This window comes from Dasypus novemcinctus, chromosome 31 (genome assembly GCF_030445035.2).
Source record: "Dasypus novemcinctus isolate mDasNov1 chromosome 31, mDasNov1.1.hap2, whole genome shotgun sequence".
Lineage (NCBI taxonomy): Eukaryota > Metazoa > Chordata > Mammalia > Cingulata > Dasypodidae > Dasypus > Dasypus novemcinctus.
Window position 1 is genome coordinate 8,720,483 of NC_080703.1, and position 27,346 is coordinate 8,747,828.

The 27,346-nt window shown below is 39.1% G+C and overlaps 1 long non-coding RNA gene and 1 pseudogene across 3 annotated transcripts in view; one reads left to right on the forward strand and one right to left on the reverse strand.

Moving 5' to 3' along the window:
• Window positions 1-27,346, forward strand: part of LOC139437973 (uncharacterized) — a 208,276-nt gene that overhangs the window by 85,615 nt on the left and 95,315 nt on the right. The window lies entirely within an intron of this gene.
• Window positions 2,867-7,565, reverse strand: LOC101420659 (potassium voltage-gated channel subfamily B member 2 pseudogene; annotated as a pseudogene).

A 27,346-nucleotide genomic window follows, 5' to 3' on the forward strand; every position in this document is an offset into this window, starting at 1 on the left:
TGGAATTAGTTTAAAAATAATGAGAAACCATTACAGTAATTTAAATGAAGATCATAAAAGGTAAGATGGGTGGAAGGATGGATGGATATATGCATGCATAAAAGACTGTGCACATGTGTTCAATAAAACCTTGAGAGCATTTTTAGAATCACTATTGAAATTTTGTAGTCTAAAAAATAATGTATCAGGTGATGAGATTTATGACTTTAAGGATGAAAATATTTTAGTCTCCTAGGGTGCTCTTCTTTGGTCATCTTGTATTAAATAAGAATTTCCTGGTGGAGCCTGATATCTCAAGGGAACAACCCATGAGCTCTCTATACAATGTGCAAGCATCCATGCTTCAGGGAAACTGACAACTTCATAATGAAATGTGTCTCTTCTCTAGACATAAGGGAATAAAGAACATCTTTACCTACTATCAAGCTTGTGCTCCTCTAAATACGGCATTTTTTATTGCTATTTACTATTTTTCTATCTACAGTTTTGTAGTGTTAAGGCCTCCTAAAGTTATTGGAAGATCAAATGTGTAATTGCTAAATATCTGAGGATTTTCCAAGGGATTATCATAGTCTGGGAAGCCCACAAGTAAATCAAAATATAACAATTCTTTTTTTTAAAAAAGATGTATTTATTTATTTATTTATTTCCCCCCCCCCGGTTGTCTGTTCTCTGTGTCTATTTGCTGTGTCTCTTTCTTTGTCCACTTCTGTTGTTCTCAGCAGCATGGGAATCTGTGTTTCTTTTGCTTGTATCATCTTGCTGCATTAGCTCTCCGTGTGGGAGGCACCATTCTTGGGCAGGCTGCACTTTCTTTCCTGCTGGGTGACTCTCCTTATAGGGCACACTCCTTGTGCATGGAGCTCCCCCACGCAGGGGACACCCCTGCATGGCACAGCACTCCTTGTGTGCATCAGCACTACGCATGGGCTGGCTCCACATGGGTCAAGGAGGCCCGGAGTTTGAACCGTGGACCTCCCATGTGATAGACAGATGCCCTAACCACTGGGCCAAGTCTGCCACCAAAATATAACAATTCTTCAGTAAACATGTAATTTAGGGAAAAGCAGAGAAGAAATTTTGGAGGTGAACTCCTGTGCTCAAAATCTATCTCTCCCCTAAAGTCTCCTTGGGCATGTTACTGCTCTACATAGTCTCTTAGAGGTCAAGATCTCAGAACAGATCTTGGCATCCAGTGAGCTCTATGTAAATGTCAGTTATTATCATCATGGCCATCAGCCATCTTCTTGACTCACAGTTCATGGGGTCCTGCTAAGATAGCATATTTTACAGCAAACGTGGTTTCAGTTCTTCATGTAAGATATTTAGATGAATCAAGAAACTGATGTTAACACCCTCACTTGATATATGGAGAAACTTATTTCTGAGAAAAAGAAATCACTTTTCAAGGTGAGTGAGTCAGGGACTCACAGTATTCAAATCTATCACCCTACTCTTGAACCTCTCCAGGTAGCCAGGGTTCCAATCCTGGCATTCTCTCAAGATAAATGCAGCACAAAAAGGCAGGGCACATTTCTCTTTTCCAAAACAGGTCAGAGTAGACAGAAGCTTCCTGAGCTCAACATCCAGATCAAACAGTGCATGTATTATGCATTTGGTATACTTGGTATAGTTTCCCATTGATCTGAGGGTTCTTTCAGAGGATTACATTGGTGAACACTCCCTTGTAGATAGGACTATGGATTCTCTTCACCCTCAAGTGACTCAGTGCTTAGTGGCTGCTCTTCTAAGCATATTCGATGATATCTAGTGTGTAGATTCTCACTGGCTGCCTGCAAGGAGGAACATGTACCAGGCTGCTTGAGATCGAGAGTGCAAAGAAACATTGGTTACCACAGCTGTTGAAACTGGCAACCTCGACTTTATTCATATCCATTCCTAAACAACCTGATGGGTTTTATGATTTTTTTTCTGGAATTAAGGCATTATGCCCACTTTCAAAACCCATGTCAATTACTCTTTAAATCTCTACTAAATGCATCGTAACTCTCTTCCCTGCACCACTATCTAATGATAATGGTTAAATGCTTGTTACATTTCTATTGCTTGCCTTACCTTTTTTGGTTTTTCCTCACTTTCATCCCCTTTCTTCACATGTCTACATATTAATACTTACTTGCACATGGTTATTCTGAAGAGAGGGTTCACAGAGAAGGCCTGCAATCATTTCACATCCATCAACTCTCCAACTTGAAATCCTGTGGAGGTATGTCCTCATTGCTGTAATTAGGTTTTGATGAGAGAATATATGGTTGAACCTATAACAACTTCTACTTATTTTGGGGCTTGATTGTTTCTTCCTAGTAGCCAATGGAGTTCTTGTTTGCAATGTAATTTTAATTTTATATTCCTGATATGTAGTGTAGGACCTTGGACATAATATCCATTCAATAATTAAGGATGGATACATTAATTGATTTCATGTCCAAAGACAAATAATTGTCATGTTGTTTTTTAAAAGAGATATACAGTACTTTAAAATCTGCTCTAAAAAAGTTTGTAAATGAATAGAGCTGCATGTGAAAATTAAGTAGAATATATAATCTCAAAAAAACAAGCTTTTCATTTGTTCACTCATATATATATAATATATATATATATCCATTTATTTTTTCTGGGTCTTAATAGAGCTCTATTTGTTCACTGTTCTTCAGTCATTTTTTGTTACAAAATGCAGTCTTAACTATTTAACTGTGCTTAAACAAAATGGTTCATATCATGCAAAAGTAATATTTTATGCACTTTTTTGGGGATAGGTGGGGTGGGTTAGTCCACAGACATGGTTACCTGTGTTTTTTAAGGAATAAGAGTTTTGTTTTGTTTTTCTTTTTTATTGCTTTTGTAACTAGTCAATGCTAGTTTCACATGTGGGAAAATAATTTCTCTCTCCTGGGTTGGAATGAGTCTCTGGGGCAAAGAACTGGTTTTCCATCTTGTACCCTCCTTGACTATTGTCCTTTCTTACTCACCCATAGCATGGTGAATGTCTTGCCTGCAGTTGTGATCTGTGTCCTGGGGAGGAAGAGCCAACAGAAACCTTTTCTCTTAAAGGGTCTCTTCCATCACTAGGCTTATCTGCAAAGCAATTTGGGCTGGGGTTTGCCTGCTGGTCCTGCCTCATCCCTTGGAACTCTAAAAAGTCATTGTCAATGACACCCCACATCAGTGTTCCTCCCCTGCCATAGTTGAACCCCTCTGTGATCCAAAACTTCTTCAAAAATGAAGTCTAAAATATTTCCAAGTACAATTAATCAGAAAATGAAATATTAATGATAGTCTTAAAGATTAGAAATAGAATACATAAAAGTTTAGAAAAACTAAAATAAAGTAAAAAATAATTTGGGGCATTAAAAATGAAAAATATAAAAAATTTTTTTTGATGTTTTGTCTTTCATCTCTCTAATAGGTATTGCCCTGTGTGTGTGTACAGTGGCAAGACAATCTCTTCCATTCCTTCCTCAGTGTCTACAAACTCTTTTTTTAAATTATATCTTCAAAGTTTTAGGTCACAGTAAAGTCACATATAAAATACAGGGAACTCTCATATACCTAACATCAAACCCCTTTCCCCCTTCCTCAGAATGATTTTTTTTACATGTGGATGCTATATTTGCTGCAATTGATTTACAGATATTTAAACATAGCTACCTATCATGGTTCCATTATAGTTTACATTATCATTCATTTTAGACTATGCACTTTTATAAATGTTTGGTTACAATATGATTTACATTATGGTTTATATTGTAGACTGTACACCTTTATAAATTTGGGTGATATTTAAAATGGCCAGTATCCATCATTGCAGGATCATTCAGAACACTTTCATTGTCCCCCCAGTAACCCCCTCTTTTAACTATTCTATTCCTCTCTCCCCTTCCCCTTAAGGTGGGAGGGAATTCTCCAGGGCATGCATATAGGTTACATAGATCTGTTCAGATGTTTGTTGGGTATTGACATAGAGGGTAGAGTATCACATGAAAACTGAGGGAATGCTGAGTTCCCATTCTGGAAAATCCTGTCACACTCTCCAATGGAGCAGCAACAGTCCCCCAAGTGCAAGGGCACAGAGAAGGATGGTCCAATGTTGGGCCCTTGATACTGATGACTATGTCTATGAGCCTGTATGCTTGAATTTTCAACTTGGCCTAGAGCTGCAGGGTACCTAAGAGTTACCTCCTGAGAGCCTCCATGTTACTCATATGTGGCCACTCTCTAAGCCAAACTCAGCATTACATTCCCCCCATCAAGGGACATGACTCCCAGGGATGAGCCTCCCTGGTGCAGAGGGATTACTGCTGAGCACCAGCTGGTAATGCAACTAGAAAAAGACCTTGAATAAAAGGGGGAAATGATAAAGACAAATGAGTTTATATGGCTAAGAGTTTTCAAAATGAGTTGGGAGATCATCAGAAGGCTTGTGCTTATGCACATCTCAGCAGGATCTCAGAGACAGCCAAAGTAGATACAACCCCAGGTAGTGGTGCTCCTTAGGGCTATGGAGACACCTAAGCCCTATGGTCATGGCAGATGGCTCTGCAGTTTTTTGCTTGCCAGTGGGTCCAACTTTGGCATTTGTGCTCCTGAGTGCAACAGAGTTGGACACAGATATGACCTCTCTATGCATGCCTCTTCTGTCACTTTTACTGAACCTGTGGTTGGCACTGGGGTTGGTGTATGCTCAGGAGCCTTGAATCTCTGCACTGTCTATGTGCCAGCTGGGCCCTGAACTTCAGCAGAGTTGCAACACCTACTGTCCAGTTCATTGGACCCAGGTCAGCTAACAGAGGTGATGATAGTCAACCATCTCACCAGGGAACCCAGAGGGTCTACAGCTGCAAGCAGGAGAATTCCATCCATCAGCCATGTGGGATCTAAGCCCCCTCTCAATTTAGAGGTGGAGTGGATATCACCATCTCAGGGTCCTCAGGATGGAGGAATAAAATATGGATTAGAGTGGAGAAAAAGAAAAGAGTCATTGTCTTCACCAGTGTCTATTTCAATGAAGCTCCTCCTGTCCCTTGAAAAGAAAAGAAACTGTTTTTGCTTGGGAAACTGAGGGGATAAACCTTTTGAAGGTCCCTGACAATTGTCAGAAACCTCCCTGCCAATCAAAGGTGTGTCTCCCTGGGGAGAGTTTTCTTCCAAGATGTTGGTGCTGATGTGCTATGAGGTGGTGAGCAGAGTCAGCTGTGATGACTGGCAGTGGCCTGACTGTGCTGGGGGTGGGGTGTCTGTGGTGCACCGCATCTACTTTCCTGAGAGCTCACTTTGAGGGATCTGGGCTTGAGTGAGTTGTTGCCTTTCAGCATGCCCTTAGGGCTGTCAGGGACAATGCCAGACTGTGGAGGACTGTGGGCCACCCTGGGAACCATGGGCATTCAGGTTCACAGTTATGTCAATTGGAGGATGTGTCAAGGCAGCATCCCACACAGCCGGCCTTTTCTCTCTAAGTGTTAGAGACAGGGGACCTAGGCTCTGTGGTGCTCTTCTGTTCACATAAGGTCAGTGAGGAACTTCCCCTGCAAGTGGGAAGCAGAGGGCAGTGGCAGGGGAAGTCTCTGTCTCAGGGAATTCAGTGGTGTAGCTGGTGAAGCTGTCAATGCTGTCAATGCTTTTCATGTCCATCATGATCTTGGTGTGCACCAAGGCCAGCTGCTCTGGGGGCAGGCCACCTCTTCCACCTCAATCTCTTCCTCAAACGCAGATGGTCTGTTCCTGGTAGTCTGGGTTTAGGTGAGAAGGAGGCTATGTCTTGGTGATTTCATTGTATAGCATCTCCAGTTTCTGGTCACTTAGGTGCTGTGGCTGAAGGAAGGAGTGTTGTTCACCTGCTCATGGGATTCCTTTTGGCTAACTTTCTGGTGCTTATTCTCCTAAGACTTGTAGGAACTTGTTTCAGATAGTGCCTTCCCAGCCCACCTCTACAGGCTGGGAGACAGTTAATAATCATTGGCTGAGTCCTTCATATTGGCCAACTCTCCTGCCTTCTCCACAGCTGCATCTCTCGGTTCCATACATCCACCGAAGGCATACCTTAAGTTCATAGAATGATGCTTCCATTCCTCTTTGCCTGCTTCAGAGCCTCTCTTCTTTTAATTGCTTTATCCTGGCATTTCTGCTCCTTGTAAAACTCAGAAAATTTGTTTACAATGATTGGGATGGGAAAGGCTATAACCAGGATCCCAGCAATACAGCAGAGGACACCCATGATTTTCTATCATAGTGTTTTAGGGTAAATGTTACCATAGCCTATAATGGTCATGGTGATGGTGGCTCACCAAAATGATGTGGGGATATTGGTGAATTTGGTAGCATCTTCATCTTTCTCAGCAAAAGATGACAGGTTGAAAATATCATGACCTCCATTGCCAAAAACAGTATCAATGAGTTAAATTCATTGTAACTCTCTTTGAGGGTGAAACCCAGATACTGCATGCCTATTGGATGTCTTTTGAGTTTTAGGATTCTCAGGATATGCATGAATCAGAAGATCCGAGCCACACACCTCATGTTCTGGAACTGTAGCATGCTTTTGTTGGATTCCATCAGGAAAATGGTGACATAGTAATGTAAAATAGCCAGCAAATCAATGATGTTTTTTAGTGGGCCTTTAAAGAACTTCCATTTATTGCATGAGGATAGGAACAATAAAATGTACTCCCACAAATCAAGCAATACACACAGCCTCCACATGTGCTAACTGGAGATTGTCATTTGGTTGTCTGAATTCATCTGTTTCCTGCAGCTCCTGTAATGTATTGAGTGATAAAGTAATGATGGAGTGTGAAATGAATAGGATAGACATGATGGCTAAGATCTTCGAAACTTTTAGTCAAAGGAAACTGGAAAGTCCAAGGTGGACAATTGGTAGATTGCAGTTTTCTTTGACTCCAAAATCAGAACCACAGTGAAAATCATTTTATATTTCATGGCTTTGAAGTTACTAATCAGTTCGGTTTTTCCAGCAAGTCCCAGTTTCTTCCTTTCCCAGGGCAGTAGGTATAATCAAACTCTTCTCCCTCTTGGTCTCTCATTGCCTTGGGCTCGTGCCTCAGTTCTTTATTCATTTGCTCTTTCTTTTGATGATATCTGGCTTGACAGCAGGACTCTAAGTAAATCTCATCAATTCTCTAGTAACCAAGCTCTTGATCAAAAGAGAGAGCCCACATTTCTTCCATCATGTGGAGTTTCCTGTCCAGTAGAAATTTAAAATGGAAGTGAAGGTTCCTGGATACGGATCAAAAAAATATTCCTTCTCATTCAAATTATAGTCATCACACACTTCCAGGAGGCTCCCATGGGTGTTGCACACTTAAAGCTTCCCCAAGCATGTCCTCGGTAGCCAGTCAACATTCTCCACAGAACTTGGCAGTTGAGGCCCCTCCTTTGATTTTGACTCTCCTAGAACACGTTTTGCTCCTAAGGATGCCCACTGGTTCTGGTGGAAGAGACAGTGTCGACCTTGAAGTCTTCCTGTTTACCCAGGGGGAGCTTTTCTGCCAATTCGAACTAGACAAAACCTCAGGGCTAGGGTCCTTCATAGAACAAGCTATGGGAAGATCAGCTGAAGCACTGTCCCTTGGAGACAGGCATCTCTACAGGCGCAGGTAGCTCCACAGACCCGCTCAGCTGAGGCACAGCCTCGGGCATCACAGAGGCTGTGGGATTCCCGCTCCCGCTCCCGCTGGGCGTCCCCGCGGCGATTCCCTTCGCTAATGATTTGTCACTGGAAAACCCTCCCCTCCACAGAGGACAGTCTCCCTGGCTGGAGATCCTGCGGGGTCTCCCCCTTGTCTGTACGGCCCTGACTCTGGTTCACCGTCTCTAGGAGGAAGGCTCAAGGAGAGGTAATGGGAGAAAGCTAAGGCACCCTTTAAAAGAACAATAGTCTTCCTCGCTCTTCACCCCTTCCCCACGCGGGGCTCCCTGCCGAGAAATCCAGCGCAAGGAAGGAGCTGAAGTGGGCAGCGCAGCCGAAGAGCTTGGCAGCCCGAGGCTCAGCAGGGACTGCTGTGTGTCCCTGCAGGGAGGCTGTGTGTGTGCAGGGATCAGGCTGGGTGTGGGGGATGAGGCGCAGCGCTTGGGAGCCTTTCCCCACCCTGCAACTCGCCGACTGGGGCGCACAAGATATCCATTTATTTTTTAAACAGAGTTTCTGGACTAGAGGGGTTTCTGTTTTAAATTTTACTACACTGTGTAGATGCATATCTTTAAAAATAAAATTCAAACAAAACCACATCCCTCTTACAAAGACCTTCTCTTTTACCCAATTATATCCAAATAAGGTTTAATGGCATTTAAGGTCTTTGAAAAATTGACTCAAACTTATCTTTTTTTTAAATATATGAGAACCCATTTAACCCCACCACCCCCACCCCAGCACTCCCCCCCAGCAACACTCATTCCCATTATCATGACACATCCATTGCATTTGGTAAGTACATTTCTGGGCACCTCTGCACCTCATGGTCAGTGGTCCACATCATGGCCCATACTCTCCCCCATTCCATCCAGTGGGCCCTGTGAGAATTTACAATGTCCGGTGATTGCCCCTGAAGCACCATCCAGGGCAGCTCCAAGTCCCAAAGATGCCTCCAAACTTATATTTAATTACCATATCCTGTTATTTGATTTAGTCCATATAGGCAATAATCCCTTCTAAATTTAGTACTTGCTCTTTTAATTTTTTTCTATATTAGAGAAGTTGTGAGTTTACAAAACAACCATTCACAAAATACAGGGTTCCTATTACCACTCTACTACCAACACCTTGCATTGATGTGGAACATTTGTTACAACTGATGACAGCATATTTTTATAATTGTTCTATTAACTAGAGTCCGTTGTGTAACATAGCATTCACTGTGTAGTATATTTCCAAGGATTTTAAAAAATTTTATTCTGTTACTATGTATACTATCTAACATTTCCCCTTTTAATCACATGCAGAAATGTATTTCAGTGTTGTTAATTGCACTCACAATGTTGTAGTACCATCAACACCATCCATTCCCAAAACCTTTCCATGATTCCAAATAGGAACCCAGTACCCTTTAGGCTTTAAATTCCCATTTCCTATCCCCACCTCCTCCCCCGGTAACCTATATTCTAGATTCTGACCCTAAGAGTTTTTTTATTATAATTATTTCAACTTAGAGAACTACTCACTTTTTTTTTTTTTTTTTTTTTTTTTACTTTCTATGCCACCCTATAGAATCACCTCCATTTCTAGACTTATTGCAATTCTTTAGGCCTGGATTTTTAACTCTGCATCTCTGTAAGAGCAGGTTGTCAGTTCACCCTAGAACTAATCTCAAATATAGCATTCCATAGGTTACTCAAACTCCTCTGCATTCTCATAATACATTGCATGCATAAATGTGATCATGAACTCTCTGATGTATTTCATCATCGTATCTACCTAATCTGCCTATCCATTTGGTAGATTTTCCTAATGCACTATATTTCTCTGGTATTTATATTTCTCACAGTTTCTACAAAATGCCATTACCTTTACATTGAAAAAGTTAATGGACATGAAAATGTGGGGAAAACTTCAATCTTTTGTACATTTTAGCTTTATAATCACTATGACCTTTTGTTTTGTCCTCAAGATAGATGGAAAACCTATGGCAAATAGATTGTGTTCATGGAATAATCAAAGGTATCACACAGTGGTGTTCTCTACTTTGGCCTTTTCTCTTCACCTATTTCCAAAGTTTGATTTTCCAGCACTAAGTCTTAATTGTCATGGATTTGACATAAAATCCCTGAGGTTAATATATTATATGACTTGATCTTTCAGACTCAAAATGAGAGTAATGTAGTGGACCAATGAGAGTGCCCTCCCTGGATTCATTCTAATAGGTTTTTCAGACAAGCCTCAGTTGGAGCTGGTTCTCTTTGGAGTCATCTTGTTCCTTTACCTCATGTCCCCTCTAGGCAACACTACTATCATCTTGGTGTCCATCTTGGACTCTAAACTCCACACTCCTAAGTACTTTTTCATCTCCCATCTCTCCCTCCTGGACCTCTTCTTCATCAGCAGTATCATTCCCCAGCTTCTAGCAACCTGTGGGGTTCAGATAAGTCCATCACATCTGGAGGCTGTGTGATTCAACTCTATGTCTCCTTGCACTGGGCTCCACTGAGTGTATCCTCCTGACTGTGATGTCCAATGATTGCTATGCTACAGTTTGCTGTCCTCTACATTATGCTTTTGTCATGCATCATCAGCTCTGCCATGTCTTGGCCTCTATAATGGCTTAGTAGGGTGGCCACCACATTGATTCAGTCCACACTCACCCTTCAGCTTCCCTTTTGTGGTCATCGCCAGGTGGATCATTTCTTCTTTGAGGTCTCTGTACTTATCAGGTTGGCATGTGTGGACACCACATTCAACAAGCCTGAGTGCCTGGTGGCTAGCATATAATGCCTGGTGGCACCTTTGTCACTCATCCTAACCTCCTGTGGGTACCTGGCTCAAGCAATTTTGAAGACCAAGTCAGCCATTGGAAGACATAAAGTGTTTGGGACTGCTCTTCTCACCTGTTGGTGGTCATCATCTTCTATGGAACTATCACCTTCATGTATCTGCAGCCAGCCAAGAACAGAGCCAAGGACCAGGGAAAGTTTATTTCCCTCTTCTATACCATGGTGACCCCCATACTTAACCCACTCATCTATACCCTGAGGAACAAGGAAGTAAAGGCAGCACTGAAAAAAGTTCTTGAGAAACTATGATTGAGTGGGACATGATTATCAAGAAACATTTAGGAGAGAATTACTAAGGGTGAATCATTTAATGAATGGTGACTCAATAAATAATTTGACTGTGTTCATGATGCTATCAATGAGATTCAGTAGAAGAGATTAAACTAGAGCTTGAATTTCAGAATCAGAACAATCTGAGTTTGAGTGCCCATTTTACCACATAAGAGCTGTGGGACTTGGCCAAATTGCATAACAACCATTACATTATCTCTAAACTGGGCTGTATTCTAGGATCTGAAATGGAACAGACCAATAAAAAGAGATCACTGTTCTAAGGATTTACTATTTTTAAAGCTTGTTTTTATAAAGTTTATTCTACTTAAGAGTCATAGCCATATAATAGATGGCCTATAAGTTATTACAAAAGTATTAAAATTTTTATTTTGCAAAGATCATGTGTTCTGACCAGTTGCTCAGGACAGAAAGAGCAAACCCTAAACTTCAGTGACATTGTCCTATCAACTATAACTATGGATTCCTGAGCCTCTCAGGTCTACTATGTAAGCCCTGTTACACTCTGAGTTCACCTCTAATGCTGCACCCCACCTCTAGTCCTGTATTAGAATTTTCTGATTTTTTACATTTCTCCCCTCACTAGGTTTTTGAGAAGAGCAGGTACATTACGATTTAATCACAGGTTAAAATAAAACTTTTACATATGGCTTTACAATGACTCCCAGCTTTCCCTTTAAGCCCAGGCCTTTTCTCTTCAAAACCTCATGTTAAATTATGTATTTCTAGGGCAGAGCAAGATGGCATCTGTGTGAGTGCACCTCATAATCTCTCCTGAAAAGAAGTGTGTGGGTGGGGTTGGAATCCTGCCAGAGTAGGCTGTTTTGGGGGCTTGCAGGGCCAGAGCTGTCTGGACATTGATTTGGAGAGACAGTGACAGGAGTGGTGCTTGTTAGAGGTAGAATTTTGGGTTTCTGACATGGAGGTCAGAAGTTATGGGCAGGACCCTTCCACCTAGGGCTGGTGGCTGCAGTGGTCCCAGAAAACTGTTGGTTGTGCAGTGGTGTTCCCAAACCCCATGTTTCCAGGGTGTGTGGTTCTGGGGTCCATGTCCCCTAAGCCCCCATAGCCCATGCTCCACAGACCCACATACCTTGAGTCTGCAATATCCCACCCCAGTCTTCCCATTCCCGAATCCAGTGCTCCCTGAGGTTGTAATTACCCTAGCCCTCTGGTTTTGGACTGACTCTGTGAGTGCAAGAGATTTAGGGGGAGACATGAAGGGGACAGGTGAGTGGGTTGAATTTTCTGCCCCCACCCCCTTTTTTTTTTTTTTTTTGAGCTTGGAAGAGCATACCAGCTGGCTTGGGGAGAGCCTGGGAAGAAAGGAGAGGTGAATCTGCTGAAAAAGCCCAATTTACCTAAACACCCTGGGATAGGAAACTTGGTCTGGGAGAAGGATGAGTCAGAATATCAATTAGCCCTCCCCCAGCACACCTAAGGGAGAGGGGCCATAGGATGTGCTTTCCAAGCTTTCAATAGCATATTTGGGGTTCCTGGTGAGGTGTAGGTGCTTTCTCATGGGAAATAAAGAGTCATTGTCTTCTGTGTTGAGTTGATTCACCAAGGACCTACTTGAACCTCCTACTGAGCCCCTCACTCAACTTTCCTGCTGCCCTGGAGGAGAGAGAAATGAGGAAGGGAGAAAGAGGGAACTTCAGATTCCTAAGCATTTTATTTCACCACAAAGAGGATTCCTAGCTTGAAATTTTGGGTTTTTTGTTATTGTCATTGTTTTGTCTTCTGGTTTTTCCTTCCTCTTTACCCCCCAAAGTCCCTTTTTCTTTTCTTTTCATTTCTTTCCTTTTCTTTCTTTTCTCTTCTTTTCTTTTTTCTCTTTTTCTTTTTCTTGCTTGCTTCCCCCCCCTTTTAAAAATTTTTCTTCCTTTCTCTTCTTTTTTTTTTTTTTCTTGTATTAGGTGTTGCAGGGAGCACTTCACATTTGCGGTGTTCCTCACCCTCCATTTCCTCTTTTCTGTGTGTACTGATTTTGACCACCAACACTATCCTCTTTTCTCTACATCTTTCTGTCCTCCATCATTTATTGTTTCTCTTACATTCCACCTCTCTTTGCTTGGCCCCCAAATTTTCTGACTTTTTATTTCTAATACTTTTGTTCTATTTTCTGTCTTTTATTCACTCTTTGTATTATTGTCTTTCTTTTCTGTTTACCTCTCTCCTGAAAACACTGGCCTTTTAATTCATACTATGCTCCCCCTCATATTCAGTTGACCTGTCTCATTATAGACACTCTACTTATTGTTATAACTATATACAGCTTGCATAAGTCTAATATCTATTATCCTAGGTCTCACAAGTTTCCTCTGTTAACATATACTATTAATACTATTATACATTTTCTTTTCTTACTCATTTTGCTTTCCCTGACCCTAATATTTCCCTTCAAGTGAACTTAGCCAGCAACAAGAAAATAGAATAAGAAGAATAAAGTGACAAAGAGAAGACATAACACATATGCAAAAACAACTAATTAAGCCACAGGACTAGACAAAAGAAGCTAAGGAACTGATGAAACCCAAGATAAAATGATGACCAGACAGCAACAAAAAATTACAAACCAAACCAATAATCAGGAAAACAAGGCCCAACCCAATGAACAAATAAAACAAACAAACAGGAAGAGGAGCAGAACATCAAACAAGTAATTAAAGTTCTCAAAACATATTAGTGACTGATTTGATGAAGTAAAGGAGATTAAGAATATGAAGAAAATAACTTGGAGAGACTACAGAAGAAATTGCAATCATATTTAAAAAGGTGACAGATTTGATGATGGTGAACAGCACAATTCAAGAAATCAAAAATACACTGTCAGCAAATAACAGCAGATTTGAAGAGGCAGAGGAAAAAATTGGTGATGTGGAAGACAGTACAACTGAAATCAAACAGATAGTAGAACTGATCAATAAAAAATAGAAAAAATCCAGTTAGGACTTAGGGGCCTGAATGACAATGCAAAATGCACAAGCATGCATTTTGCATTCCAGAAGGAGAAGAGAAGGGAAAGGGAAAGAAGGGGTTTTGGAGGAAATAATGGCTGAAAACTTCCCAAATCTACTGAGGGACATGTCCAGGAAGCACAACACACCTCAAACATAAATCCCAACAGGCCTACCCTAAAACATATACTTGTCAAATTATCCAATGATCAAGACAAAGAGAAAATTTTAAAAGCAGCAAGTGAAAAGAGAACCATCACATACAAAGGAGGCTCTATAAGATTAAGAGATGATTTCTCATCTGAAACCATGGAGGCAAGAAGGCAGTCGTATGATATAGTCAAGGTACTAAAAGAAAAAATTTCCAACCAATAATACTATATCCAGCTAACCTAGCCTTCAAAAATGATGGAGAGTTCAAAATATCCACAGATAAACAGAAACTAAGAGAGTATGCCAACAAAAATCCTGCCCTTCAAGAAATACTATATTGAGTTCTGCAGGAAGAAAGAAAAAAACAGGAGAGGCAGAGTTGGAGGAGAGTGTAAGAGCAATTAAAAGACAAAAAGAGAAAAAAAATCAAACAAAACATGACTAACACAAATCCAAAGAAAATATGGCTAATATAAATAATTCCTTGAAAGTAATAACATTGAATGTCAATGAATTAAACTCACCTGTCAAAAGATTCAGACTGGAAGATTGGATAAGGAAATATGACCCATCTATATTCTGTCTACAAGAAACAAACCTTAGAACCAGGGATTCAAGAAGGTTGAAAGTGAATGGCTGGAAAACAATCTTACAAGTGAACAATAACCAAAAAAGAGCAGGAGTAGCTATATTACTATCAGACAAGATAGACTTTAAAGGCAAAACAACTGTGAGAGACAAAGATGCACACTACATATTAATGAAAGGGATATTCTTTCAAGAATGAACAGTTATAAACATTTGTTCTCCTAACAAGGAAGCTTCCAAATATATGAGGTAAACACTGGAAAAACTAAGTGAAAGAATAGATGCCTCAACAATTACAGTGGGGGACTTTAATACACCACTACCAACTTTGGACAGAACATCTCAAAAGAGAATCAATAAAGAAACAAAAACTTTGTACAGTATATTAGAGGAGCTGGACCTAATAAATATATACAGAACATTACATCCAAATACAGCAGGATATACATTTTTTTCAAGTGCATATGGATCATTCTCCAAGATAGAGCATATGTTAGGCCACAAAGAAAGTTTCAATGAATTCAGAAAGATTGAAATCATACAAAACAATTCCTCTGACCACAGTGGAGTGAAGCTGGAAATCTGCAAGGTCCAGAGGCCCAGATTTCATACCAAGGTATGGAATTTAAACAACACACTCTTAGAAAAACAGTGGGTCAAGGAGGAAATCTAAAAAAGAAATCAATAACTACCTTGAAACTAAAGAAAGTGATAACACAACATATCAAAACTTACAGGAAGCAGCAAAAGAGGTACTGACAAGAAAATTCATAGCCATATATTCATACATCAAAAAAGAAGAAAGAGCAAAAATTGAAGAAATAAATGCACAATTGGAGGAATTAGTAAAAACAAAAAACAAAAAACAAAAAACAAAATAACCCCAAAGGAAGAAGAAAGAAATAACAAAGATAAAAGCAGAACTAACTAAAACAGAAAATAAGAAAGCACTTGAATAAATAAACAAAACCAAGAGCTGGTTCTTTGAGAAGATCAAGAAAATTGACAAAGCCTTAGCTAGACTAACAAAGAAAAAAAGAAAGAAGATGCAAATACACAAAATAAGACATGAGAAAGGAGATATCACCACAGACCACACAGAAATAAAGACTAGCATAAGAGTACACTTTGAAAAACTAGGAAAGCAGACTTAGGCCAATGGATAGGGCATCTGCCTACCACATGGGAGGTCCACGGTTCAAACTCTGGGTCTTCTTGACCCATGTGGAGCTAGCCCATGAACAGTGCTGATGTGTGCAAGGAGTGCTGTGCCACACGGGGGTGTCCCCCATGTAGGGGAGCCCCATGTGCAAGGAGTGTGCCCCATAAGGAGAGCCACCCAGCACAAAAGAAAGTGCAGCCAGCCCAAGAATGGCACCACACACATGAAGAGCTGACACAACAAGGTGACACAACAAAAAGAAATGCAGATTCCTGTTGCTGCTGATAAGGATAGAAAGTGGTCACAGAAGAACATGTGGTGAATGGACACAGAGAGCAGACAATGAGGGGTGTGTGTAAGGGGAGAAAAATAAATAAAAAATAAATCTTAAAAAAAAAAAAGGAAAACTATATTCCAAAAAGGACAATTTAGAGGAAATGAACAAATTCCTAGGAACATATAAGCAGCCTACATTGATGAAAAAAGAAATTGATAATCTCAACAAATCAATCACAAGGAAAGAGATAGAATCTGTCAGTAAAAACTTCCCAACTAAGAAGAGCCCTGGGCCAGATGGCTTCACAGGTGAATTCTACAAAACATTCCAGAAAGAACAAACACCAATCTTGCTGAAACTCTTCTGAAAAATTGAAACAGAAGGAGCATTGCCTAACTCATTCTATGATGCCAACATTACCCTAGTACCAAAGCCAAACAAAGACACCACAAAAAATGAAAATTACAGACCAATCTCTCTATGTACCTAGATGTGAAAATCCTCAACAAAATACTTGCTAATCATATTCAACAACACATTAAATGAATTATACACTATGACCAGGTGAAATTCATTCCTGGTATGCAACGATGTTTCAACGTAAGAAAATCAATTAATGTAATACACCATATAAATAGATTGAAGGAAAAAATCACATGATCACATCTATAGATGCAGAAAAAGTATTTGACAAAATACAACACCCTTTCTTAATAAAAACACTGCAAAAGATCAGAATAGAAGGAAATTTTCTGAATATGATAAAGGGTATGTATGAAAAACCCGCAGTTAAGATCATTTACAATGGTGAAATCCTAAAATCTTTCCCTGTAACATCAGGGACAAGACAAGGATGCCCATTATCACCCCTTCTATTTAACATTGTCTTAGAAGTACTTGCTCAAGCACTGAGGCAAGAACCATACATAAAAGGCATTCAAATTGGAAAGGAAGAAATCAGAATTTCATTATTTGCAGATGACATGATTCTATACATAAAAAACCCTAAGAAGTCTACAAGAAAGCTTCTAGAACTCATAAATGAGTTCAGTAAAGTCTCAGGTTATAATATCAATGAGCAAAAATCAGTAGCATTTCTTTACACCAATAATGAGTAATCTCAGGAGGAAATCAAGAAATAAATACCATTCACAATAGTAAATAAAAAAAACAAATACCTAGGAATAAATTTAACAAAAGATGTAAAAAACTTATACACAGAATACTACACAACACTGTTCAAGGAAATCAAAGAAAAGTTAAATAAATGAAAGAATATTCCCTGTTCATGGATAGGAACACTAAATATTATTAAGATATCTATCCTACCAAAACTGATCTACACATTTAATGTAGTCCCAATAAAGATCAACACAGCATTCTTTAATGAATTAGAAAAACTAGGATTGAAATTTACTTGGAAAGGAAAGAGGCCCCAAATAGCCAAAGACATATTGAAAAACAAAAATGAAATTGGAGGAATCACACTGCCTGACTTCAAAATATACTACAAAGCTACAGAAGTGAAAACAGCATGGTATTGGCACAAAAATAGACACACAGACCAATGGAACCAAATTGAGAGTCCTGATATAGATCCTCATATATACAGCCATATAATATTCAACAAGGCCACCAAACCCATTCAACTGGAAGAGAATGACCTCTTCAACAAATAGTGCCTGGAGAGGTGGATATCCATATGTAAAAGAATGAAAGAGGATTACCAACTCATACTTTATACAAAAATCAACTCAAGATGGATCAAAGACCTAAATATAAGAGCCAAGGCCATAATGACTTTGGAAAGAAATGTAGGGAAGCATCTACAGGACCTTGTAATAGGAAATGGCTTCATGAACTTCACACCCAAAGCATAAGCAGCAAAGAACAAATAGATAAATGGGACTTCATCAAAATTAAAGCCAACTGCACCTCAAAGGAGTTTGTAAAAAAAGTGAAAAGAGAACCTACCCAATGGGAGAAAATATTTGGTAATCAGATATCTGATTGGAGACTTATATCCTGCATATATAAAAAACTCCTTTATCTTGAAAGTAATGAGAAACAACCCATTAAAAAAATGGGAAAAAGATTTGAAAAAAACACTTCTCAAAAGAAGAAATACAAATGGCTAAAAAGCACATGAAAAAATGCACAAAATCACTGGCTATTAGGGTAAGACAAATCAAAACTACAATGAGATACCATCTTACTCCCATAAGATTGTGAGCTATGAAAAAAAAACAGACTTTAAGTGCTGGAGAGGATGTGGAGGAGTGGGAACACTCACCCATTGCTGATGGGAATGCAGAAGGATACAGCCATTCTGGAGGAGAGTTTGGCAGTTCATCAGAAAACTAGCTATAGATTTGCCATATAACCCAGCAATTCCAGTGCTGGGCATATACTCAGTAGAACTGAAAACAAGGACACAAACTGATAAATGCACACCAATGTTCATAGCAGCACTATTCACTATTGCCAAAAGTTGGAATCAACCCAAATGCCCAGTAACAGATGAATGGATAAATAAAATGTGGTATATACATTATTTTATTTTATTGGATATTTTATTTTATTTTATTGGATATTTTATTGGATATTTTATTTTATTTTATTGGATATTTTATTGGATATGGAATACTACTCAGCCATAAGAACGAACACAGTACAAACACATGTGATAACATGGACAAATCTTGAGAACCTTATGTTGAGTGAAGCAACCCAGGCATTGAAGGACAAATACTATGTGACCTCACTGATATGAAATAAATTAACCAAGCTGTCTCAGAGAGCTAGAGAAAGGATGTAGGCTTAAAGGAATTTAGGGGGTAGAGAAAGGTTGCAAGCTGACACCTACCTGGGTGAAATCTATGATAAGATGGAGGTATTTGTACAGGGAAGGGATAAAATGGGAGCATAGGGATACCTTTGCAGGCTTGAGGGGGGATAGGGATGGGAGGATGGGTAAGATGGCTCAAGAAATAGGGGGAGGGTGGGAGGAACATTTGAACATAGGAGATTGTCATGTATGTGGTTGAAAGTATAATGTTGAGAAAACTTTTTTGAAAATATAATAAGGAATGTTACCTCTTTAAGATACTTAAAGGGGGAGAATTTGACCAAAGGCAGGCTTCTAAGGAGTGTATGAGTGCTCATTTTGTCATAGTGGGTTATATCATTGGATAGAGACCTATACAATGAGAGTGAAGGTAGAGGGAATTACATCTCTTGAGAGAATTGGTGGCTCCCAGTGGGTTAGGGCAGTAGAGCATGTCAAGCCCACAACATTGTTGCAAGTATCTCTGAATATGGTCCTTCAAGTAGTGAAGATTGATTTTCACTGTGGACCATGAGGGGAGGGAGAAACAGGTATTGAATAGATGGAATCAGTGTAACTTTGGGGCAATTATGCAGTGAGGATATAGAATACATTAAAGTACACCAAAAATGTTTAAAATCCTATAGCTAAAATGTAAACCATAATGTAAACCCAAGTGTAATCATGTTTGAAAACTATTGTCTCAATATCTGTACATCAGTTGCAGCAAATATAATATGAACACGTAAAAAGATCATAGCTGGGGAAGGGACAAAGTGTTTGATGCTGGATATGTGGGAGTACCATATATTGTATATATGAATTACTGTGATCTAAAACTTTTGTGAAGACAAACTTAATAATTAGAAAAAAAGAAGAAAAGGAGGTTCACTGAGGAAGAAATGGAAGAAATTTCCTTGCCACTGTACAAATGGGGTAACACAGCAGTGATAAAAGGCAAAGCATCAAAAACAAAGCTTTTTCTTTTTTTAATTTTTGATACCCCAATTTATTTTTGCTTTAATTTTTCTAAATTAGTATTCTTTCTATATCTAACCTTTAAATCCATTACGATATTGCATTTTACTATTAATGGAACCTGGCAATATATTAGGTTTTATTTTTGAAGAAGTTTTGGATCACAGAGAGGTGCAGCTATGGCAGGGGAGAAATACTGGTGTGGGATGTTATTGATAGAGGGCACATGATTGGAATGGAGTTCTCCAGGGCATGTATACAGGGTACATAAAAATGTTTGGATATTTTCATACTGGTTACAGTTAAAAATGACAACTGAGTGCTGAGTTTCTAGCCAGGGGGTGTTCTATCACGTTCTCCAATGGAATAACAACCACCACCAAGTGCAATGGCTAAAATCAATAAAAAAGAATGGTCCAACAATGAGCCCTTGATACTAATAATTATGCCTGTGAGCCTGTGCACCTGAAATAAGAACTAGGCCTAGAGTTGCAGGGTGCCTAAGAATTAACTCCCAAGAGCCTCTATGTTGCTCAGTTGTGGCCAGTCTCAAAGCCAAACTCAGCATGTAAATGCATTACATTCCTCCCAGCATGGGACATGAGTCCCGGGGATGAACCTCCCTGGTGTGGAGGGATTACTACCAAGCACCAGCTGATAATGTAACTAGGAAATGACCTTGAATAAAAGGGTCAATTCAGAACAGCAGAAGATCTCAGCCTACATGTAATATAAGGTGTCAAAAATGCATTTTGACCTTGAATAAAAGGGGGAAATGGAAAGTACAAATGAGTTTATATAGCTATGAGTTTCCAAAAAAGAGTCAGGAGGTCATCAGAGAGGTCGCTCTTATGGACACCTCAGTAGGGTCCCAGAGACAGCTATACTAAATACAAGCCCAGGTATTAGTTCTTCTGAGGGCTACAGAGACCTTCAGGTTCTATGGTCATGGCAGATGGAGTTCAGTGCCATGTCAGTTGGCCTTACTTTGGAGTTTGTGTTCTGAATGTGATGGAGTTGAACTCAGATTTGATCTTTGTTCACAAGCCTCTCCTGTTACTTTTACTGGATCTGTGGTTGGCACTGGGATTTGGTGTAGGCTCAGGGGACCTGAATCTCTGGAGTGTCCATGTGATAGCCAGGCCCTGAGCCTCAACATACCTGCAACTCTTACCTTCTGGTTTAATTAACTTACTCCAACCATCTAACAGGGAGGTGAAGAAGGTCAACCACCACACCAGGGAGCCAAGAATGCCTACAACTACAAGCAGGAGAATTACATCCATCATCCATACGTAATCTAAGCTCCATCTCAATATAGATGTGGAGTGGAAATAACCAACCCAGGGACCACAGGATGGAGCAATAGAGTATGGATTAGAGTGGACTTATTGATATTCTATTCTGGAACTATTGTGATCAGTTGGAAGAAAATGTAGCATTAATGTGGAGAAAGTGGCCATGGTAACTGCTGAGGGTAGGGAGAGGTAAGAAGAGATATAATGGGGCATTTTCATGACTTGGAGTTGTCCTGGGTGGTATTGTAGAAACAGTTGCTGGGCATTGTATGTCCTCCCATGGCCCACGGGGTGGACTGGGGGAGAGTGTAAACTATAATATAAACCCCTATCCATGTGGTGCAGCAGTACTCCAAAATGTATTCCCCAAATGCAATGAATGTGCCACAATGATGAAAGAGGTTGCTGATGTGGGAGAAGTGGGATGAGGGGAGTGGAGGCTATATGGGGACTTCATATTTTTTTAATGTAACATTAAAAAAATAAAATTATGTATTTCTAACTGGGTGGTTTTTTTTTCATTGAAAGATGTACTGAAGTATATTATTTGTACATTAACATACATAAACAAGAAGTGTATTGTAAAAGTCGTGACCTTACAAAACAAACATGCATTATATCATACAGGGCTCCCCTAAATAACCCTGCCACCAATACCTTACATTGTTGTGAAACATTTGTAACAAATTGTGAAAGAGCATCATCAGTGTATTACTACTAGCTATGGTACATTTCTTACATTTGATGTATTTTTCTGCCAACCCACCATATTATTATTTTTTGTTCATAAACCATACAATTTACTGAAGTGTACAATCAATGTTATTTGGTATAATCACAGAGTTGTGCATTCATAACTTCAATCAATAATAGAGCATTTTCATTACTCAGAAAAAAGGAAAAAAGAAAACAAGAAACAAACCATTATAGCATCCATATGCTAGCACTACTAATTATATATCCTATGATGTGCTTTCACCATTTTCATTCATTTCTAAACATTTACAAACAAATTTTTACCAATTCTTCAAAGATTAAACTTCAGCCTTCCATTCTGTAACCTTGATTTATTTTCTGGTGATCTATTCTAGCTATTAGCTCCATTATTTTGCTCATTATATTTAGTTCATAACAGTGAAATCATATAATATTTGTCCTTTTGTGCCTGGCTTGTTTGCCAACATAATGTCCTATAAATTCATCCGTGTTGTCATATGATTTATGTCTTCATTTCTTCTTACTGCTGAATAATATTCCACAATGTGTATATACCACACATTGTTTATCCATTCATCAGTTGATGGACACCTGGCTTGATTCCATTGTCTGGCATTTGTGAATAATGTCACTGTGAACTTCAGTGTGAAGATATCTGTTCATGTCACTGCTTTCAGTTCTTCTGGATTATCTACCAAGTAGTGGTATTGCTGGCTTACGTGGTAGATCTATATCTAACTTCCTTAGGAATCACCAAACAGACTTTCACAGAGACTATATCCTCCCACATTCCCACCAACGGTGAATAAGTGTTTCTATTCTCTCCAACACCTGTAATTTTCTGCTTTGTTATTGGTGGCATTCTAGTAGGGTGAAATGAAATCTTAGTGTAGCTTTGATTTGCATTTCCATAATAGCCAGTAATGTTGAATAGTTTTTCATGTGTTTTTCATCATTTCTATTTCTGTTTTAGAAAATGTCTATTCAAGTTTTTTTCTCATTTTTTAATCTGGCCATTTTTATTCTGGTCATTTTGTTTTTTTTTATTGTTGAGTAATAGGATCTCTTTATATATAATGGATATTAGAACCTTTTCAGATGTGTGATTTCCAAATATGTTCTCCCATTGAGTAGGCTGACATTTTACCCTTTTCCCAAAGTCCTTTGAGGTGGAGAAGTGTTTAATTTTGAGAAGGTCCCATTTATCTATGTTTTCTTTTGTAGCTTATATTTTGGGTGTAAGGTTTAAGAGACCCCTACCTATTACAAGGTCTTGTAGATATTTCCCTATATTATTTTCTAGAAGTTTTGTGGTCCTGGCTTTTATGTTTAGGTATTCAATCCATTTTGAGTTGATTCTTGTATAGGGGTTGAGATAGGGCTTCTCTTTCATTCTTTTGTCTATGGATATCCAGTCTCCCAGCACCATTTGGTGAATAGATTGTTCTGGCCCAGAAAGGTGGATTTTACCTTAGAGTTGAGGGTCTATTTCTGAACTTATAAAAATCATTTGACCTTAGAGGTGGTCTATTTCTAAACTCTCGATTTAATCTAATTCCTCTATCAATTTATTTATCTTTATGTCAATACCATGCTATTTTGACCAGTATAGCTATATAATATACTTCAGGGTCAGGAGACATCTATCTTCTGATTTTGCTTTTCTTTATTTGGATATTTTTGGTTATTTAGGGCTCCTTTCCCTTCCAAATAGATTTCATAATTGACTTTTCTCTATCTGTTGGTATTCTGATTGGTATTACATTGACTCTCTAAATGAGTTTGGGTGGAATTGATATGTTCATGATGTTGTCTTCCAGTGCATGAACATGTAATGTCCTTCCATTCACTTAGGTCTTCTTTGATTTATTTTAGCCATGTTTTCTAGTTTTCTGAATAAAGATCCTTTACATCCTTGGTTAAATTAACCTCTAGATATTTGAATCATTTTGTTGCTTTGTAAAGAGAATTGTTTTCCTTGATTTCCTTCTCAACTTCCTCATTACTAGTATCTAGAAACACCACGTTTTTTTGTGTGTATTGATCTTGTACCCTACTGCTTTGCTGAACTAATTTATTAGCTCTAATAACTTTGTTGTAGATATTTAGGAATTGCGTAAAGGTAATATCATGTACTTTAGGAATAGTGAGAATTTTACCTCCTCTTTTCCAATTTGGATGACTTCTTTTTCTTGCCTAATTGCCCTAGCTAGAATTTCTATCACAATGTTGAATAATAGTGGTGACAGTGATGATCATTGTCTTGTTCCTGATCTTAGAGGGGAAGCTTTCAACCTCTTCCCATTATTGAGTATGATGTTGGCTATGGTATATTCATATATGCCCTTTATATGCTAGGAACTATCCTTCTATAGCTATCTTTTAATTGTTTTTATCACAAAAGGAAGCTGGATTTTGTTATATGACATTTCTGTGTCAATTGAGATGATCATGTTTTTTTCCTTCTCCCTTCAATTTGTTAATGTGGTTTATTAAATTATTTGGTTTTCTTGAGCCGAACTATCCTGGTTTTTGGATTCTATTTGCAAGTACTTTGTTGAGAATTTTTGCATCTGTGCTCACTGGAAGGACAGGTCTGTAATTTTCTTTTCTTGTAATATCTTTGTCCAGCTTTGGTATTAGGGAGGTATTGGCTTCATAAAATGTGTTGGATAATTTTCCCTCTTTCTCAATGTTTTAGTAGAGTATAAACAGTATTAGTATTAATTATTCTCAAAATAGATTGCACAGTTTTTCATAATATCCATTTATGGTCCTTTTTATTTCTGTGGGGTTAGTCATAATGCCCCCCTTTCAGTTCTGATTTTATTTATTTGACCTTCTCTTTTTTCCTTTGCTTGTATAGATAAGGGTTTATTAATTTTATTGATCTTCTCAAAAAATAGCTTTTGGTTTTGTTGATTTATTTCTATTGTGTCTTTCCCTCAAGTTTATTTATTTTTGCTCTAATCTGGGATTTTTTTTTTTCCTTGTTTGTTTTGGGATTGGTTTGCTGTACATTTTCTAGTTTCTCCAAGTGTTAGGTCTTTGCTTTTAGCTTTTCTTTTTTATGTAGGCATTTAGGGCTATAAATTTTCCTCTTAGCACTGCAGTGACTGTATACCATAAGTTTTGATAAATTGTGTTCTTATTTTCATTCATCTCAGGATATCCACAAATTTCTCTTTCAATTGTGTCTTTGACCCATTGGTTTCTTAGGAGTGTGTTGATTAGCCTCCACATATTTGCTGATTTTCACCTTTCCTGCCTTTTATTGATTTCCATCTTCATTCCACTATGGTCATTGAAGGTGCTTTGTATAATTTCAATCTTCTTAAATTTATACAGAGCTGTTTTGTGCCAAATATGTTGTCTACCCTGAAGAAAGATCCATGAGCACTTGAGAAGAATGTATAACCTCCTTATTTGGGGTGCAATGTTTTGTATATATGTTTAGTCCAGCTCATTTTTCACATTGTTCAAATCTCCTGTTCCTTTGTTCATCTTCTGTCTAGTTGTTCTTTTGATTTGAGTGGCATGTTGAAGTCTCCATGTATTATTTTAGAGATGTCTATTTCTTGTTTCAGTTTTGCCAGATTTTTGCCTCATGTACTTTAGGGAACACTGATTAGGTGCACAGATATTTATGAATGTTACCCCTTCCTGGTGGATTGTCCCATTTTAAAAGTATATTATGACCTTTGCATCTACCATCACTTTTTTCCTATTTAAAATCTGTTTTCTTTTTAAAGTAATGTTTATTTCAAATTTTTAAAAAATAACAGAAAAGGCAGCTTAACATGTTATGGAAACATTACTCTAAAAAATTCTGTCCACGAAACTCCTCTCTTACCCCCCATTTACCTTGGTTACACACATTTAACGTCCATTTTCCCCTCCACCTTGGTGCCCACAGTGACAGCCAGCCTCCGTTTCCCAAGGAGCCGCTTCCAGATATAGATGGAATAGTGTTCAGGGTCTAACTTGCTGTACACAAGGATGGATATAAAACATGTAATATTACAGCATAACATATAGGAGATGACAGACTGATAATGTAAACCATAATGTAAAACATAGGATAACTAAGAATGTAAAAAACTGTGTATCCTAAAGTATGCACCACAATGTAAGCACAAATGTCACCTTGTTTGAAAGCTATTGTTGCAGACTCTGTACATTACGTTAAGTAAATATGATGTGAATAGGGTGTAAGAGTATCGCTGTGGAAGGGAAAGGTTTTGTGGTGGATGTATGGGAGTGCTGTATACTATATATATGCATTGCTGTGGTCTAGGGCTCCTGTGAAGAGAAGCTCAATAATTAGGGGGGGGGGGGAAAGATAGGATGTAGAATTTTTTCCAAGTCAACACGTATTCTTTATATAACCTTTAAACCCATAGCTATATGCCATTTCCTAGTAAGGGACCCTGACATTATATTGGGCTTCAAATTTCAGGGAGTTCTGGACCACAGAGTGGTTCAACAAAGGCAATGGAGGAATACTGGTATGGGATACCATTGACAGGGGATATATGGCTGACAGGGAGCTGTACAGAACATATGTCCAGGGTGCATGGCAATGTTTGGATATACTCATAGTGGCAACAATTAAAAACCACAGCAGGGGGGGTACTGGGTTCCTGGCCAGTGGTGCTCTGTCATGGTCCCTAGGGGAGCAGCGACAGTCTCCCAGGTGCAGCGGCGGGGACCGGGAGGGAGTGAGTGTTCAACAGTGAGCCCATAATGCTAATGACTATGCTTGGGAGCTGATAAGCCTAAAATAAGAACAAGGCCTAGAGCAGCATTGTGCCTGGGAATTTCCTCCTGTCAGCCTTCATGTTACTCAAATGTGGCCAGTCTCGAAGCCAAACTCAGCATGTAAATGCAATGCCTTCCCCTCAGCGTGGGACATGACACCCGGGGATGAGTCTCCCTGGCCCCGAGGGACCAATATCAACTACCAACTGATGATGCAACTGGAAAATGACCTCATACGGAAGGTTCAACACGGATCAGTGGAATATCCCTGTCTACATAAAATAACATGACTTTAAAATGCTGTTTGACCTAATGTAAGGGGGAAATGGAAAGGAGAAATGAGTTTATATGGCTACAAGTCTCTAAAAAAGAGTCTGGAGGCTGTCAGAAGGATTGCCCTTATGCACAACTGAGCAGAGTCAGAGAGACAGATAAAGCAGATACAACCCCCAGATATCGGTTCCTTCGAGGGCTAAAGAGACCCATGGGAGTTATGGTCATGGCTGATGGGGTTAACTACCAGGTCAGATGGCCCCTCTTTGGAACTGGTGTTTATGTGTGATGAATCTGGACTCAGATGGGATCTCTCTTCATAAGACTTTCATGCTAATGTGCTGGAGGTGCAGTTAGTGTCGGGGTTTAAGATATATTTAGGGGATTTGAATCTCTGGACTGACAATGTGATAGCCAGGTCCTGAGCCTCAACAGACTCCAGCACCTACAATCTGACTTATTGGGCTCACCACACTCAGCTAAGATGGAGTTGAAGAAGGACAACTGCCACACCATGGAGCCTAGAGTGATTACAACTGAAAG